The sequence below is a fragment of the Sus scrofa genome, chromosome 2 (assembly GCF_000003025.6).
Source record: "Sus scrofa isolate TJ Tabasco breed Duroc chromosome 2, Sscrofa11.1, whole genome shotgun sequence".
NCBI classification, from domain to species: domain Eukaryota; kingdom Metazoa; phylum Chordata; class Mammalia; order Artiodactyla; family Suidae; genus Sus; species Sus scrofa.
The window spans coordinates 133000940-133016747 of record NC_010444.4 but is presented as its reverse complement, the minus strand read 5'-3'; the positions used below and the strand labels follow the sequence as shown (position 1 = coordinate 133016747).

Below are 15808 nucleotides of genomic sequence, written 5' to 3'. Positions count from 1 at the left end.
TTTAGCTTCTCTCCGTCCAGATGGGCTATACAATTAAACACGTCAAACTCCAAGTCTCTGGCATGGAATAAATAGGCCATTAAAGGTCTGAGGGCAGCCTCAGGTTCCCGGTGCCACAAGCCTTCATTCTGTCACGTAAACTATACAATATGACTCTTTATTACAGGTGAATCCCAAGTTCAGTTCCGAGATCAATACTGAAGGTAATCACATGCCTTATTTTACCTCTTCCTTTAGGAATTTAACTATTCTAAACGACTAGAAGCAATGCATTTTTCTCCATTAGAACAGTGTTTTGAAGATCAACATCTACAAACCAAGATTAATCAAAATCTCCTAATTTTTAACAAGCCAAGAAATAGTATCTTATTGAAATTTTGTTCAGGCAAGGCACCCAACTAAAGAAAAACAAGATATGAAATGCATTAAAGATTACTAAGATTGTTCACTTTAGGAAATGTTTTTAAAATTACTTCAGCCAGGAGAAAAGAATTCAGATGGACTAGTGAAAAATTAATGTTAGATTCAATTGCCTAGAGGCTCCTTCTTGAGCAAGTAGGCTCTATTGAAATTACTGAATGCAAAGAGGATAAATCAATGGAAATCTTGTTGAGGACCTGCCTGGAAATAAAAATTTCATCGGGAATGCAGACAGTAAGGTGGTTACAAGTTACTTACATTTTCAATTCTGTAATAAAGGTAATGTGAATTTAGGCTGTTTTACTGTTCATTCAGTTTATTCTTCCCGTTTCTTACACACAGACTGAAAAACGCAGAGGAATCATCCTTGATCTCTTTGTTTCCCACTACACACTCAATCCGTCAGCAAGTCCGATTTTCTCCAACCTAAAATACTTTCTGAATTTCCACTTCTCCTCATCTCTACCACTAACACTCTGTGCAAACCATTTTTCTTTCTTTCTTTTTTTGTCTTTTCTAGGGCTGCACTCACGGCATATGGGCATATGGGCATATGGAGGTTCCCAGGCTAGGGGTGGAATCAGAGCTGTAGCCGCCAGCCTACACCACAGCCACAGCAATGCCACATCCGAGCCATGTCTGTGACCTACACCATAGCTCACGGCAACGCTGGATCCTTAACCCACTGAAGAGGCCAGTGATGGAGTCCGCAACCTCATGGTTCCTAGTTGAATTCATTAACCACTGAGCCACGAAGGGAACTCCAACAATTGCATCTCCATGTCTGATGCATGCAGTGACCTCTTCACTGCTCCTTCCTCATCTTACCACTCCCTTTCATTTTGTCCTTGCACAGCAGCCATATTAAAAACAAATCAAATCATGGTCCTGATGAAAACACGTGAGTGATACAGTTAGGATAAAACTCACGTCTATACTGTGTCTCACAGGTCCTTACCTGTCTGGTCTCTGTCCACCTCTATGACCTATCATTGCTCCCCTCCCTGACTTTGCTGCAGCTGAGCTGCCCTCCAAAGGGGCTGCACTGGATGTGTTAGACTAATCCCTCTAATCACCATTTCAGAACATTCCTTTATGCTTGTTGTTTGGCTTACCCCCTCTATCTTATTTGCCTTTCTTCTTCTCATATTTGATTTTCCACTTAACTGTCACTTACTCAGTATGCACTATCCTTTTATCTTGACTTTTATTTCTTTCTGGCACTTATCACTACCTTAAACTGTATTGTCTATCTACCTCTTTGTTATCTTTCTCTCCTAAAGAGAATGTAAACTCCGTAACAGGGACTTTGAAAAATCAGACTATGCCGGACTGTCCAACAGTTTAGGCACAGCATATATTTTTCTTTCCTCCTTTTCCTACAAAGTCACTAAGTATTCCTGACGAGGGGTCTGGTTGTTACTGATACCGTTATTACTATTTTACTACAGACTTTGATTTCATTGCACATATTCACCATCCATTTGAAGGAAGGTTTCGGAAACAAAGTTTTGGTAAATCTCTTAGTGATCTGACTCGTTCTTGTTGTCTCCATAAGCACTGTGAGATAGTGACCTAGCACACACACTCAAGCCAGACTAGCTGGGTTTGACTTCCCATCAAATTACCTGCTAAATGATCTTTTTATAAGTTCCTCATTTATAAATGATGAATTATAAGGATAACACTGGTCACACACATATTACATACATGCCATATAGTGTTCTCTGCAAGGGCTGAGAGAGCTAATATGTAATACATATTCATATAACATGAAGCTCTTTGAACAATTCTTGGTACAATATGAGCATTTAAGAACGTTAAGTTTCATAAACTTCACTAGATAGAAATGAGTTCTACGCTTCAGAGAAATAAGATTTGGTATTGATGACTACATCGGAGGATTAAGGTTCGGAAAAGTTGGCTTCTGCCATCTATGAGAGCTCATACAGCCTTTGTGTTAATTTCCCCAAGTCTCATTAAGGCTGCAGAAGTGGCAGGCCTTTGAAACACAGTCACATTTTCTAAGAAGTCTGTGGCTCTGGGGTGGAAAGTGAAAATGCTTCCATTTTCTGTAAAGTAAGGGTTGATTCTTTGCAGAATGCCTTAACACTTTGAATGCACAATCGATGTGAACCGATTTGCTGTTTCAGTCAAACAACCGGTCAATTGGTACAAACTGCAGCAAACTAGTTATGTTCCCAGCACATACCCATGTCATCTGATCCTTGGTCTCTTATGGCCCATGCATACAAATCTTGTGATAATCAATGCAAACAGGTAGGGAGTACTCTGCAAGTATCTGAAGAAATAAATGAGATTGGAATGAGAATAAGTAGATGAAGCCAAAATTCTACAAATAGATATAGGATACATGTTATTTTTAAGATTTAAAGTAATTCTCAAATACTACAATGGCAATCTATTTTAGGGATTATGAGACTCTGATTTGTTGATTTGGACATCTTTAGGGTCTAAAAACAGATGTTTTTATTCCAAAATAACATGGTATTAGCGACAAAGTGAGTGTGTTCGGCTGTACACATGCAGCTGGGTACGTGGTGGGGTTGTTTTTATAAAAAATGAGAAAAACTCCTGGCTTAGCAGACAGAACTAAGGTTAGGAGTTTTATAAGTTGGTTACGTTACGTAACTTAAGTAGTGTTAATAATGAATGCAGGTATGTAACTCTTACTTCATGAGCTTGAGTATGCAAGAAAGGTCATAATCATTTGTCTTTTTTTTTTTTTTTTTTTTTTAACCATTTCTTTAAGTCTAACTTAACTGGACTGCACACCTGCCCAGGCTAGACAGGGCCATTTTATCTTAGCCATTATTTTGACCCTTGCCCCCATGTCCTTGCTCAAGGGGGTGCAAAGATCCCAAACATCTTTGCAGCGACAGATGTTTGAGAAGTCATCCCTAGCTCTGGTCTTCATCTGCCCAAGTTCCTTAAAATCTAGTGGCGCCTAAAATTCTACTCCTTGTTTAGGTTCGAGGGGCTAAATCATCATAGATTCTGGGAAGGTCATAAAATCCATCACTGGGAAAGGCTTGAAGACCGTTTCTTCCGACAGTTAAACATTTAATTCATAAGGCATAGATAACGCCAGTGTTATTTAAACTTATCTAGGCCACAGAAAGTGATAGAAAACTCCCCAGTTATGTTAATAAGGTAAACTAAAAACAATATGCAGGCTACAGGTCCCAAGTCGCTTATGAAAACAGATTAGAAATTTAAGTTTAAAAGTTTGTCGATATATGACAAGAATAATGATCTATGATCTACCAATATTTACTCCAGAAATTCAAGGATAGCTTAAATACCAGAAATACACCAAAGAAATGAATTTAAATGACAAACTGAGAAAATTAATAAAATACATCCAATAAGTGTTTTACTTTATTATGTAATACTCAGTATTTTTTAAAATTAGAAAACAATGTAAATTCTGAATTCTGAAATTTTCAAACATTTGAATAGCAAGCAGAAACAAGACAAATGTGCCCACTACAACAGTGAATTGCAGGTTCAAGTGAATGCAGTAACACACACACACAAAGAATAGTAAAAATGCAGAAAAAGAGCTGAAAGATTTCTTTTTTTACTATGATATATTTTGATGCCTTGAAAAACCAAGAGACTTTAGAAATGCACTGTTAAAAGTTACAGTGTATTTTAATAATGTGGCTGGATTCAAGGTAAATGTAAAAAATTTAATATTTTTTTCCTTATATAAAGCAATATTCTCCTAGATAATATGAGAAAAATTAATTTGAACGATTGGGTTAAATAATAATAAAATAAGGAAAATATCATTAAATGTTATACTGTTACATTAAGGTATCAGAGCTATCTGAAAATAATTATACATTTAAAATTTTTTTTTTTTTGCTAATTCTTTGGGCCGCTCCTGCGGCATATGGAGGTTCCCAGGCTAGGAGTCTAAACAGAGCTGTAGCTGCCAGCCTACGCCGGAGCCACAGCAACGCGGGTGGTGCAACCTACACCACAGCTCACAGCAACGCCGGATCGTTAACCCACTGAGCAAGGGCAGGGACCGAACCCGCAACCTCATGGTTCCTAGTCGGATTCGTTAACCACTGCGCCACGACGGGAACTCCCTAAAAATTTATAAAACAAAGTTTTAGAGACCCATATCCTATTCTTAAAGAAGAAGAACATCACAAAAGTACTAATTCTCTCCTGATACTAGTAAAGAAATCTGATGCATTTTCAAATAGAATTCCAATAGGATATTTGGGGGAAACAGGATTAGATACAACATTTTTGATTCATATGGAAGAATAAGGGAGATATGAGAAAAATAGCTATTTTCTTTTTTTTTTAACTTATTTATTTTTCCGCTGTACAGCATGGAGGCCAAGTAACACTTATATGTATACATTTTTTTTTCCTACCCTTTGTTCTGTTGCAATATAAGTATCTAGACATAGTTCTCGATGCTACTCAGAAGAATCTCATTGTAAATCCATTCCAAGTTGTATCCAATAACCCCAAGCTCCCGATCCCTCCCACTCCCTCCCTCTCCCATCAGGCAGCCACAAGTCTGTTTTCCAAGTCCATGATTTTCTTTTCTGAGGAGATGTTCATTTGTGCTGGATATTAGATTCCAGTTATAAGTGATATCATATGGTATTTGTCTTTGTCTTTCTGGCTCATTTCACTCAGGATGAGAGTCTCTAGTTCTATCCAAGTTGGATTTAAATGGCATTATGTCATCCTTTTTTATGGCTGAGTAGTATTCCACTGCGTATATATACCACAGCTTCCTAATCCAATCATCTGTTGATAGACATTTGGGTTGTTTCCATGTCCTGGCTATTGTGAATAGTGCTGCAATGAACATGCGGGTGCATGTGTCTTTTTCAATGAAACTCTTGTCCAGATATATGCCCAAGAGTGGGATTGTGGGGTCATATGGAAGTTCTATGTATAGATTTCCAAGGTATCTCCAAGCTGTTCTCCATAGTGGCTGTACCAGTTTACACTCCCACCAGCAGTGCAGGAGGGTTCCCTTTTCTATTTTCTTAGCAGGACTGTTTTCTTTGTAGATACAAGAATATATTTCCTTCTTTGTCATTTCACAGATATTATCTTAGCACCATTTCTCATTAGAATTTGATTATTTCAACAGCATTTAACAGTGTTACTCTTAGGTAGTTAACCACTCAATAATTCTTCCTCCTCTTTTTACAGTAACTGAGACCCTACACTGTTGAGTGTAGCAGTGTATACCAGTTTTTGTTCCATTTTGGAGTACCCTATAAGATGAAAATGGGATGTTGGGTGGGGTACCTGGCAAGCTCTTTAAGAGGGGCTGACTCAGTTGGCTCATGCTTTTCCTCCCCCTTTCCTTTCCTCTCTATTTGTGATGCCTAGAGCATAGAAATAAGTGGATGTTCAATTGTCACCTTCAAGCGAGCTTGAGAATTTTAGCCATGTGCTAAAAAGATGATAGAAAGATGCCAGATCCCTGAGGATGGTGGAGCCACCATCCTATCTCATGTCTGCCTGCCTTTGAACTTGGCTGCTACTTTTTTGTGATTTCTTTAAGTTTAGCCAAACTTAATCAGATAATTTAGTGCATCTTCAACAAACTCTCTATCCTTGGAGGGACTTTCTAGGTGTGTATGTAACTGCGTCCATCTCCTGCTTAAAATACTTCACTGAATCCTTATTGCTTAGAAGACAAAATTGAAATTCTTTAGGTCGCCATTAACTGTCCTCTGAGTTATGACCCTTCTTAAGCCTTCACCATCTCTATCCTTTCTAATACAGATCCCTTCCCCATATATAACCTGACCTGTAGACTTCAGAGAAATCATGTGTGATCATCCAAGTTCCACTGCGAAGCCCTTTCTAAGCTGTTTTTGGAATCCCTGAGTTCCTTTATCAAAAGATTTATTTTGAATTTTCTACATATTATTTGCCTCCCTTCCAACCAAACAGGGGTGATTACGTGAATACAAATGCAATTTCTTTCTTTTCTATATCTCTAGGTCCTTGTAAATAAATTGGAAAATATCAGATATTCCATAAATACATGTTGCCTTTATCAGTTAGAATATATGCTAACTAAACTCTCAAGGAAAAGTGTGCCATCTCTAACTTCCTTTACTCTGTCCATCAGTATTGTCTCAGAGACCCGGGAAATCGTTCTGCCCATAAGAACGTCTAATTCTGCGCACACTGGGATAGAGAATATTCACTGAGAAATGAAGATGTGCCAGATGTGGTGCTGGGCACTTTACACACCTTTCCTCATTCAGCTTTAAAACAACTCACTGAGATAATTTATATTGCTATTCTGTCCATTTTGCATCTAGAGGATTTCTAGAGTTAAGAAAATAACGAATTTCCCTAGATTACAGAAGTAGCGAGTTGTCAAGTTGGGGTTTGGCTCCAGGCAATGAGACTCTAGGGCTCCATGTGCTGCTCTGATTCCCTGGAGTAGCTGCTAATTGTTTCACTCTGAAACCAAATTAGACCCAGGTTTTAATCATGCCTCTGCCTCTTACTACCTAGGTGACCTCAGGAAAACCACTTAAATTCTATCCACTAATTTCTTCATTTGTAAAATAGAGATAATAATTACCCCTTTTGGTGACTTGTGAAAATTGAAATGAGCTGGTGCTTGAGTTATTCTAAGTCACTCTGTCTTAGAAAACTGGGTTTCTTCACTTATTGTATTATAAGGCATTAGGGAAATTGAGATAAGATGTAACATGTTTTTTTTTTCAACAAAAATATTCATTTTATTCAATTTTCTCAGTCTTAGATCATTAAAAAATGCTAGGAAATCAAGTGGCATGCTTAATGTTCTGTGTTTCAATAGCAGGACTATGGAGTTAACCACAAAGAAATAGTCTCTGTTCCAGCCCTTATGGAAATCACCAAATTCTCTCATGATTAAATGGGTCAATTAATTATTCTCATTCAGTGAAGTGACAGAAACTCTTGTTATCTCCAAAGATGTCACTTTACTTGATTCTGACTGATTGAAGACAAACTTTTTATTCTGTTAATCAGAATTAAAAGAAATAAACATTTTGCTTCATCTGAAATTTTTACTTCTACATAAACCCATTCACAACATTTTCTGAACAAAAATATTTAGAATCTTTCTAAGTCAAAATGACCTAAAAACGGAAAATTTGACATCCAGGGGTTGACTAGGAAAAATGATTCCTAGTAATAATGCATATATTCAAGTACAGTAACATTAGTCTATATGTAACATTATGGGGAAAACAGAAGAATTGAGCTATGCACATAAATGAGACATATCAACACAAAGACTTTTTGTGAAATCATGGAGCATCTGTTTTAAGCTACCACTAAGATTAACAGAATATAACCAGGTTACAATCCAGTAGCTTTCAAAATAGTATTAAAAGTTAACACTCAAGTTTTCTAAAGGAAACCTATAAGAAGTTTTTGGTTACATTCCTAAAGTGGGACCATTGTTTATGAATATAACTGGCAATTGCATGTTGTAATTTACGACAATTACCACTAGTTTTCAATTCTAAGAATTCTCAGCTGCAGTCTTTTTTAGCTTCTCTGCCAGAAATTGACTGATTGGACCTCAAAATCCATAAACACAGATCTGCATCCAGGCAGGCATTCAGTCCTCTTCCTTGGTAATTATAGCATCATTCCTTTAATAGAGGAATGGAGGAAGCAAAAAATTTACAATGATTGGTTTCCATAGAGAGGAGGTTGCTAACATTCTGGACGGAATGTGCTTTTCACCCTCGGAAGCCTAGACGGAGACTAATAGCTCTGGAAAATAACTGCTCTATTGCCATAGTCCAGACTAGGTGCTCAGTATGCTCAACCACATCGGGCTTTAAGAACTTACATTATGACTCACACTTGTTTTATTCAGGAAAATAGCATATTTTCAGCTACTTCTTTTTACACACACACTCCAATCAGCAATGCCCCCTCCATTCTTCAGATTTCTGGCTTCTTTCAAGCTTTGCAAGGAAAAGAAATCCTCAAGGATGAGTATCTGAGACTTTGCCATGCACTAGCCATGTTTGCATTCACGACTGTTCTTTCCTAGTCTTATGCTTCTTTCCAACAAGTAAAATACTGAAGGATCTGATTTTATTTGTCCTTTGGCTAAATAATTTCTTACAACAGATTATTTCCATGGGGCCCCTCTAATTTTAAACTAATTAGTAATAAAAATCATTTTCTCTTGTTTATTTAATTGCATACGCAGCATGTCACAAGAGGTTTTTAAGAATGAGGATGGAGGATCAAGGTTTGGAATCCTCATGGTTCCATGTTGATATTGTTTCTAAGGCTTGCTCCGATGCCACCCTTCTTTAGACATCCAGAGATATAAATCTGTTACTAGTCAGAGTGTCAGACTGCTTGGACTCCTATCATCCTTTTTTGCTTACTTTTTTGACTAATAAAGTAAATACTACATATAAAGTTTGTTTTTATTATTTGCCACACATATACCATGGTTTACTGATAACAAAAAAACCAAACCCCCACGAGCCTTTGTCCCTTTCTATAATATTTCCCATTTAGTTAAACTAAATCTTTTAATATTTGATACCTCTGCCAAGCTTAAAACATTACACTTTAATCCAACTGCTTTGGAGAGTCAATGTTGCTCAGTCCTTCACAGGAAGATGAATGCTACCTGTTTTGTACAATACCCCCCATTTTCCTGTAATACTTTGCTGAAATAGGTGAACCGAGAGTATAATATGTTACCCACTACAAATATATTTAATAAATGAGTATAGAAAATAATTTTATGATCAAAAAAGGGCTAGCAAATTTCATTTCTACCAAGACAAATGCTATTTTCTTTCCTAACGGAAGAGTTCAAACATACTGACAGTCATATAGCAATAACTGAACTTATCAAAAATATTTATCGAGTACCTACTTTGTGTGAGATTTTTCAAGGTACTGAACATGGTTGTGAGCAAGGCGGACAGAATCTCTGGCCTCATGGCACTTACATTATAAGAAGAGAAACATAAAAGACAAAAATATATTATTTATGTCAGGTAAAGAGATAATGAAGACAATATAAACCAGGATAAGAGAACAGAATATGAAGAATAATACATGGTGATCAAAGAAGGCAGAGATGACATTTAAGCAAAAGCTTAAACTAGAAATATCTTTCAGAGAGTCTTCTAGGCAGAAGAAACTGCCAGAACAAACATCTTAAGCAAGAACATCCATGACTTGGTAAGGAAACAGCTATATAGCTGTTTAGAGAAGCTAGAGGCCAGGTCATTTGAAGCCCAATAAACCATAGCAAGGAGTTACAACTGTGCTTTAAAAGTCATGGTACATCAATAGAGATTTCCACATGGGAGTGACACTACATTATTTTGCATGCTATATGGAAAACAGGCATAGATATGTGAAATTTGGAATATAGAGTAAATCACTGCAGCACGTGAATCAGGAGTTCCAGAAGGATCAAGACTACAGGATACATCTGGGAGTCATCAGTAAGTAGAGAGAGTATTTAAGGGCACAACAGTAAACAGATCACCTAAGGATTATTACACATACATAAAGAAAGGCAGACAGCCCTATTCTCTGGAATTCCCCAATAGAGTGGTCAGAAAGAGAGTCAGAAAGTTTAATGGGGACATAATACACTCACAGTCAAGAGTTTCCAGAGGCAGCAAATGGTAAACTGTGTCTAATACTGCTGAGAGGTCAAAAAAGACGGCTGCCAAGTCACTACTCAATTTGCAACCTAGAATTTATTGTAGATTTTTTTGCAAGATTTTAAAAACAAGTAATATAGAATAAAACCTAACAGACTGTTACCTCTCAATTTTTTTTTGCTAACATTCTGCTTTTATTTGCTCCAAATCTCTAAAATAATAAGTAAAATTTTTTACCAATATAGTATGAAATCTACTTTTCCTTTTCTATGCCTTCTTCCCTGAAGCATAATGACTATCCTCAATTGTTTATATTCACCCTGTAATTTTATTGTTTGTAGTGATAAAATATTTTTTGTCTTTAACGATTTCAGTGACAATCAAAATTTTACCTATTCTTTTATGATTCATTTTTTTAAAGCTGATCTTTAAAATGCACAGATTTTCCATTTTGATACATATATCCACATATACATGGTCATAAATTTAACTATCATAATGTACCCATTATGTACTCTAAGTTACTTATGTAAGTGCCAGCTGATAAAGGTTTACATTTCTTTTTCTTTTTGCTACTATAAGAGATGCAATAAACATCTTTGTATGTCTTGTATATGTTCTTGTGCACATGCGGAAGAACTTTTAGTATTAAAACTAGAAGGATAATTGCTGAAATGTACATCCATAATTTTCTCTCAAAAAAATCATCATTTTCTCCAAAAAACAACGTCGAGTGTTTGTATACACTAAATTATTTATTTTGTCTCTCATGTTCTCTTAATTACATTCTGTTTTCTTTCTGTGTGATTTCCTTATGTCTGTCTTTTACTTCTCTGGTATTTCTTTAGCTGTGTCTACTTTCTTGCTTTTGGAATCCATCAAGCTTTCTATTTTAGTATTTATATTTTTAAATTCAAAAAGTTTTAGTTGGTTATTTTAATAAACCCATTTGTTCTATTCATAGGGTCTATTTAAAATTATATTTTCAGAAGTTCTGTTGTGGTGCAGTGGAAAGGAATCCAACTAGTATCCATGAGGACGTGGGTTCAATCCCTGGCCTTGCTCAGTGGTTTGGGGATCCGATGTTGCCTTGAGCTATGGTGTAGGCCACATATGCAGATCAGATCCCATGTTGCTGTTGCTGTGGCTGTGGCACAGGCCGACAGCTGCAGCTCTGATTTGACCCCTAGCCTGGGAACTTCCACATGCCAAGAGTGTCGCCCTAAAAAGCAAAAATAAATAAATAAATAAAATATTTTCAGTACTTTTATTTCTTTAATTATATGAAATATATTCATTTCACGGCCTCTTTCAGAGTTTCCTGTTATTTCCACTTTTGGGGTTGCTAATTTTTGTCTTCTTGTATCTGCTGATCCTCAATATGTTTCATTTTCTTACATACTGTGTAATATTGTGAGTTCATGTACCATAAGAGCCGTCTATTCTGTATTTTGAAAATGTCACTATGGGGAAGTTTGAACCTACTTCTGCTTTTGATGATCTTGGACAACTTTACAAACATTTCTCTCTTTATGATACTTGAACCTGCATGACTGTACACTTACAAGTGTTAAAGGTCTGGGAACTTAATAATATCTACTTCCTTTCAAATGTATTTACCTATATTTAGATGTGCCTGTAGCAGAACTGGTGGCATCTGCTCCAACTCAGTCAGTTTTGTTGATAAAAGTAGCATACTTTATTGCTACTGAATTTTATAATTAAGTCCTACCTACCACTCCTTACAGCCTCATGTCATTTTCTATTTCTATGTCATTCTCTATTGCCAACTCCACCATGCTTTTGCAGCATTTCCACCTTTGGGAGGTAATATGCTGAGCTCATATTCTGGAACAAGTTGGAAAACAGTTCTTTTATGGATTATATTCACGTGGCATGTCTAAAAAGCATGTGGGTTGGAGAGTTTCTCAACTGATGGCATTTTGGACCTGTATCTGAACACTTAGTAAGATGATTTATTGAGATTTTGCTAAGCTTTTTTAAAAGAGTCAAATTTAGTACTTAACCTCTGGGTAGGCAACTAAACTGCTATAAGAAAACATTAAGTATCTGTTACTTTTAGAAGATCTTTTCACAACGGAATGATTATTGAATGTATTCTCGCTCTGACAGGTCATGTAGGTTATCTATGAGTTGGGCCCTGCACTGATTTCATCTGAAGTCATTATGTCATCTGGATTGTGGAGGTGCTGTTTATTACCAGGTATTGACTAAGTGTCCACACAAATGACAAAGTTTTTCTTTATCATTCAGGCTTCTCTGTCCATTCCAATGTGAAAATATGTCTTACTTATGGAATAACTATAGCATTAGCCTTTATATTTTTACTGGAGAGAACAAAAAACAACATTATCTTCTTGGTTGGGTTAAAACCAGGAAAAAAAATAGTCCAAGAACTGTGTATGCAAGAGAAAATAACAACACTGCAACACTGCCAACATTATCTTCTTGGTTGGGTTAAAAAAAGAATAACAACAACAACAAAAAAAAAACCAAACCAAATCAACCAAACAAAAAAGCCCAAGAACTGCGTATGCGAGAGGAAATAGCAACATTGCAATACTGCTTTGGAGCTACCACTGTATCACCAAATCACCGCTGAACGCAATCAACCAACTCAAAAATTCAGATCTCCACTCTCAAGAATGTGATCTCTGCAATTTCGGTTTATCAATTTAGCATAAGTGAGAAAAAAAATCTTTCTTCTCTGCTCATGAGGTAAATTCCTGGTACCCATTTTGTGGCACCTCAGCTTTGAATTTTGCATTTTAAAATAATGTTCTTTCAGTGTTAAATAATGCATCTCAATTCTAAGCTCTTTGTTAATCAAATGCAAGCAAATCTTTGAAAAATACACTGGAGTTTATAAGGTTTCTTAAGGACTGTTTCAAGGCCAATGTGAAGAGAAGATTGATATGTCACCCCTGCACAACATCCAAAAGTTACCCAGAGCCAGGATTTAATGCTTCATAAGCAGTCAATATGAGTGATGCTGTTGGTAAAGAAATTTTACTGAAATAATTAATTGGGTACACAGAGCAATTCCTCTTCAATAGGGCATCACTCTATCATTCCTCAAGGAAAGATATAGTGAGAGTCATATGTGTAGATAATTTACTAAATCAAAATAAATCGGTAGGATTTCTTTCCAGAGAAATAAGCTTGCTATTTTAGGATGTAAAATAGGTAAATATCAAACAGTATAATAAATTGCCTTCTCAAAAAATTTTTTTTTTGCCGTTTCTCCTGTCAATGTGGTATTACTTTTAGTTTTCAAGGCTGCAGATGAAAATCCGTTCGGCCCAAAAAGTAAAAAATAAAATGAAATTGTAAGCCAAGAATACTACCGTCTCCAGGATGGTAAGAAAAACGTTTTATAAATGGTTCCTCTTTTTCTTGTTGCTTCTACTGATGTCTAATTGGAAACCTTAAATAAAAAGTACCCAGTAAAGGTGCATGAGTAGATTTTATCTGAAATATATTTCAAATTTGACAAATACTATAACCTGTCAGAAATATCACTTCATGAATTTTTAAAACAATTAAACCAAATAAATTTACACCTCATTTGGCTACTGCACAAAAACGTTACATTTATACTCCTAGCCTCAAATTCATGATCCTGGGTATTGCTGAGTTACAACATGGTAACGGACAAAACACTCTAGAAAGATGGGAAAAGAAATACAGGAGATCCTGAATTCAAATCTTTTGAAAATATATAATTAGATTAGGTAATTGGACAATAATATATGTCTGAAGCTCTTCCTGATTATGGTATATAGAATATCTAATGCATATAATGGATTATACTTAGAAGGGACTCTGATGAAAGAAATCAAAGATGACACAAACAGATGGAAAGACATACCATGCTCTTGGATTAGAAGAGTCAATATTATCAAAATGACTATATTACCCAAGGCAATCTACAGATTCAATGTAATCCCTATCAAATTACTAAGGACATTTTTCACAGAACTCAAACAAAATATTTTAAAGTCTGGAAGTACAAAAGACCCAGAATAGCCAAAGACATCCTGAGAAAGTAAAATGGAGCTGGAGGAATCAGGCTCCCTGACTTCAGACTACAAAGCTAGTCATCAAAACCATATGGTACTGGCACAAAGACAGAAATATAGATCAGTGGAACAGGACAGAAAGCCCAGAATTAAATCCATGCACCTACAGCCAACTCATCTATGACAAAAGAGGCAAGAAAATATAATGGAGAAAAGACCGCCCCTTCAGTAAGTGGTGCTGGGAAAACTGGAAAGCCACATGGAAAAGAATGAAATTAGAACACTCCCTAACGCCCTACACAAAAATAAACTCAAAATGGATTAAAGACCTAAATATAAGACCAGATACTATAAAACTCTTAGAGGAAACAATCTCTTTATACGACAACAGCACTAATTATTAGAGAAATGAAAATCAAAACCACTATGAGGTACCACCTTACACCAGAGAGAATGGCCATCATCAAAAAGTCTACAAACAATAAGTGCTGAAGAGGGTGTGAAGAAAAAGGAACCCTATTATACAGTTGGTAGGAATGTAAATTGGTGCAACCACTGTGGAAAACAGTATGGAGATTCCTCAGAAACCTAAAAATAGAACTCCCATTTGATCCAGCAATCCCACTAATCTATCCAGAGAAGACCATGACTCAATAAGATACATGTCCTCCAATGTGCATTGCAGCACTTTATACAATAGATAAGACATGAAAACAACCTAAATGTCCATTGACAGAGGAGTGGATAAAGAAGAAGTGGTACATACACAAAACGGAATATTACTCAGACATTAAAAGGAAAGCAATACCGGCATTTTTAGCAACATGGATGGATCTAGAAATTATCATGCTAAGTGAAGTCAATCAGACAATGATACACCAACATCAAATGCTATCACTTAACATGTGGAATCTAAAACAAGGACACAAGGCACTTTGCAGAACAGATACTGACTCACAGACTTGAAAAACTCATGGTTTCCAAATGAGAAAGGTTGGGGGGGGTGGGGGATGCACTGAGGGTTTGGGATGGAAATGCTGTAAAATTTGGTTGTGATGATTGTTACACATCTATAAATGTAATAAAATTCATTAATTAAAAAAGAAATACAGGAGATTCTGAATTCAAATCCTTTGAAATTATATAACTATATTAGCTACCTGGACAATAATATATCTCATGAAGCTCTTGTTGATTATAGTACATAGAATATCTAATGCATATAATGGATTATACCAGTAATTTTCAAATGAAGTATAAAGAAATTTCCATGTGACTTTTTCCAAGGGCAGTTACAGAGACTATATTGAGTACAATCCACGAGAAAAATGTCTCTCAGGCTACACTACATCATTGTCTCATTTTAATTCACCTAAAATCTACGTTCAACTTTTTATCAAGTTTTAGATATAAAAACATTTGCATAATGATTTATGAGGTATGAAGTGCTTTCTCATCAATTCCCTCTTAGGATCTATGTATAATTCTATACTTCCCACAACCAAGAGTTCAAAGTAAATCTGGAGAACAATAAAAACACTGTCATTTATTATTTTTATCCATATCCTGGATTTATGGACTAGAGTGTTTTAGTGTCACAATGCTGGAAGGAATGAACTCTGTCTCTGCAAAGAGGACTAAAACTCACAAGCTTCA

General features: G+C 36.0%; 1 long non-coding RNA gene across 2 annotated transcripts in view; it reads right to left on the bottom strand.

Moving 5' to 3' along the window:
* LOC110259475 overlaps positions 1-15808 on the bottom strand; it is a 407237-nt gene that overhangs the window by 212071 nt on the left and 179358 nt on the right. The window contains exon 3 of one of the 2 annotated variants that reach the window (XR_002341895.1): positions 2633-2722. The exons of the other annotated variant lie outside the window; for it this stretch is intronic. This is a non-coding gene — a long non-coding RNA (uncharacterized LOC110259475). The remainder of the gene's footprint in view (positions 1-2632; positions 2723-15808) is intronic. 2 annotated transcript variants of the gene reach the window in all.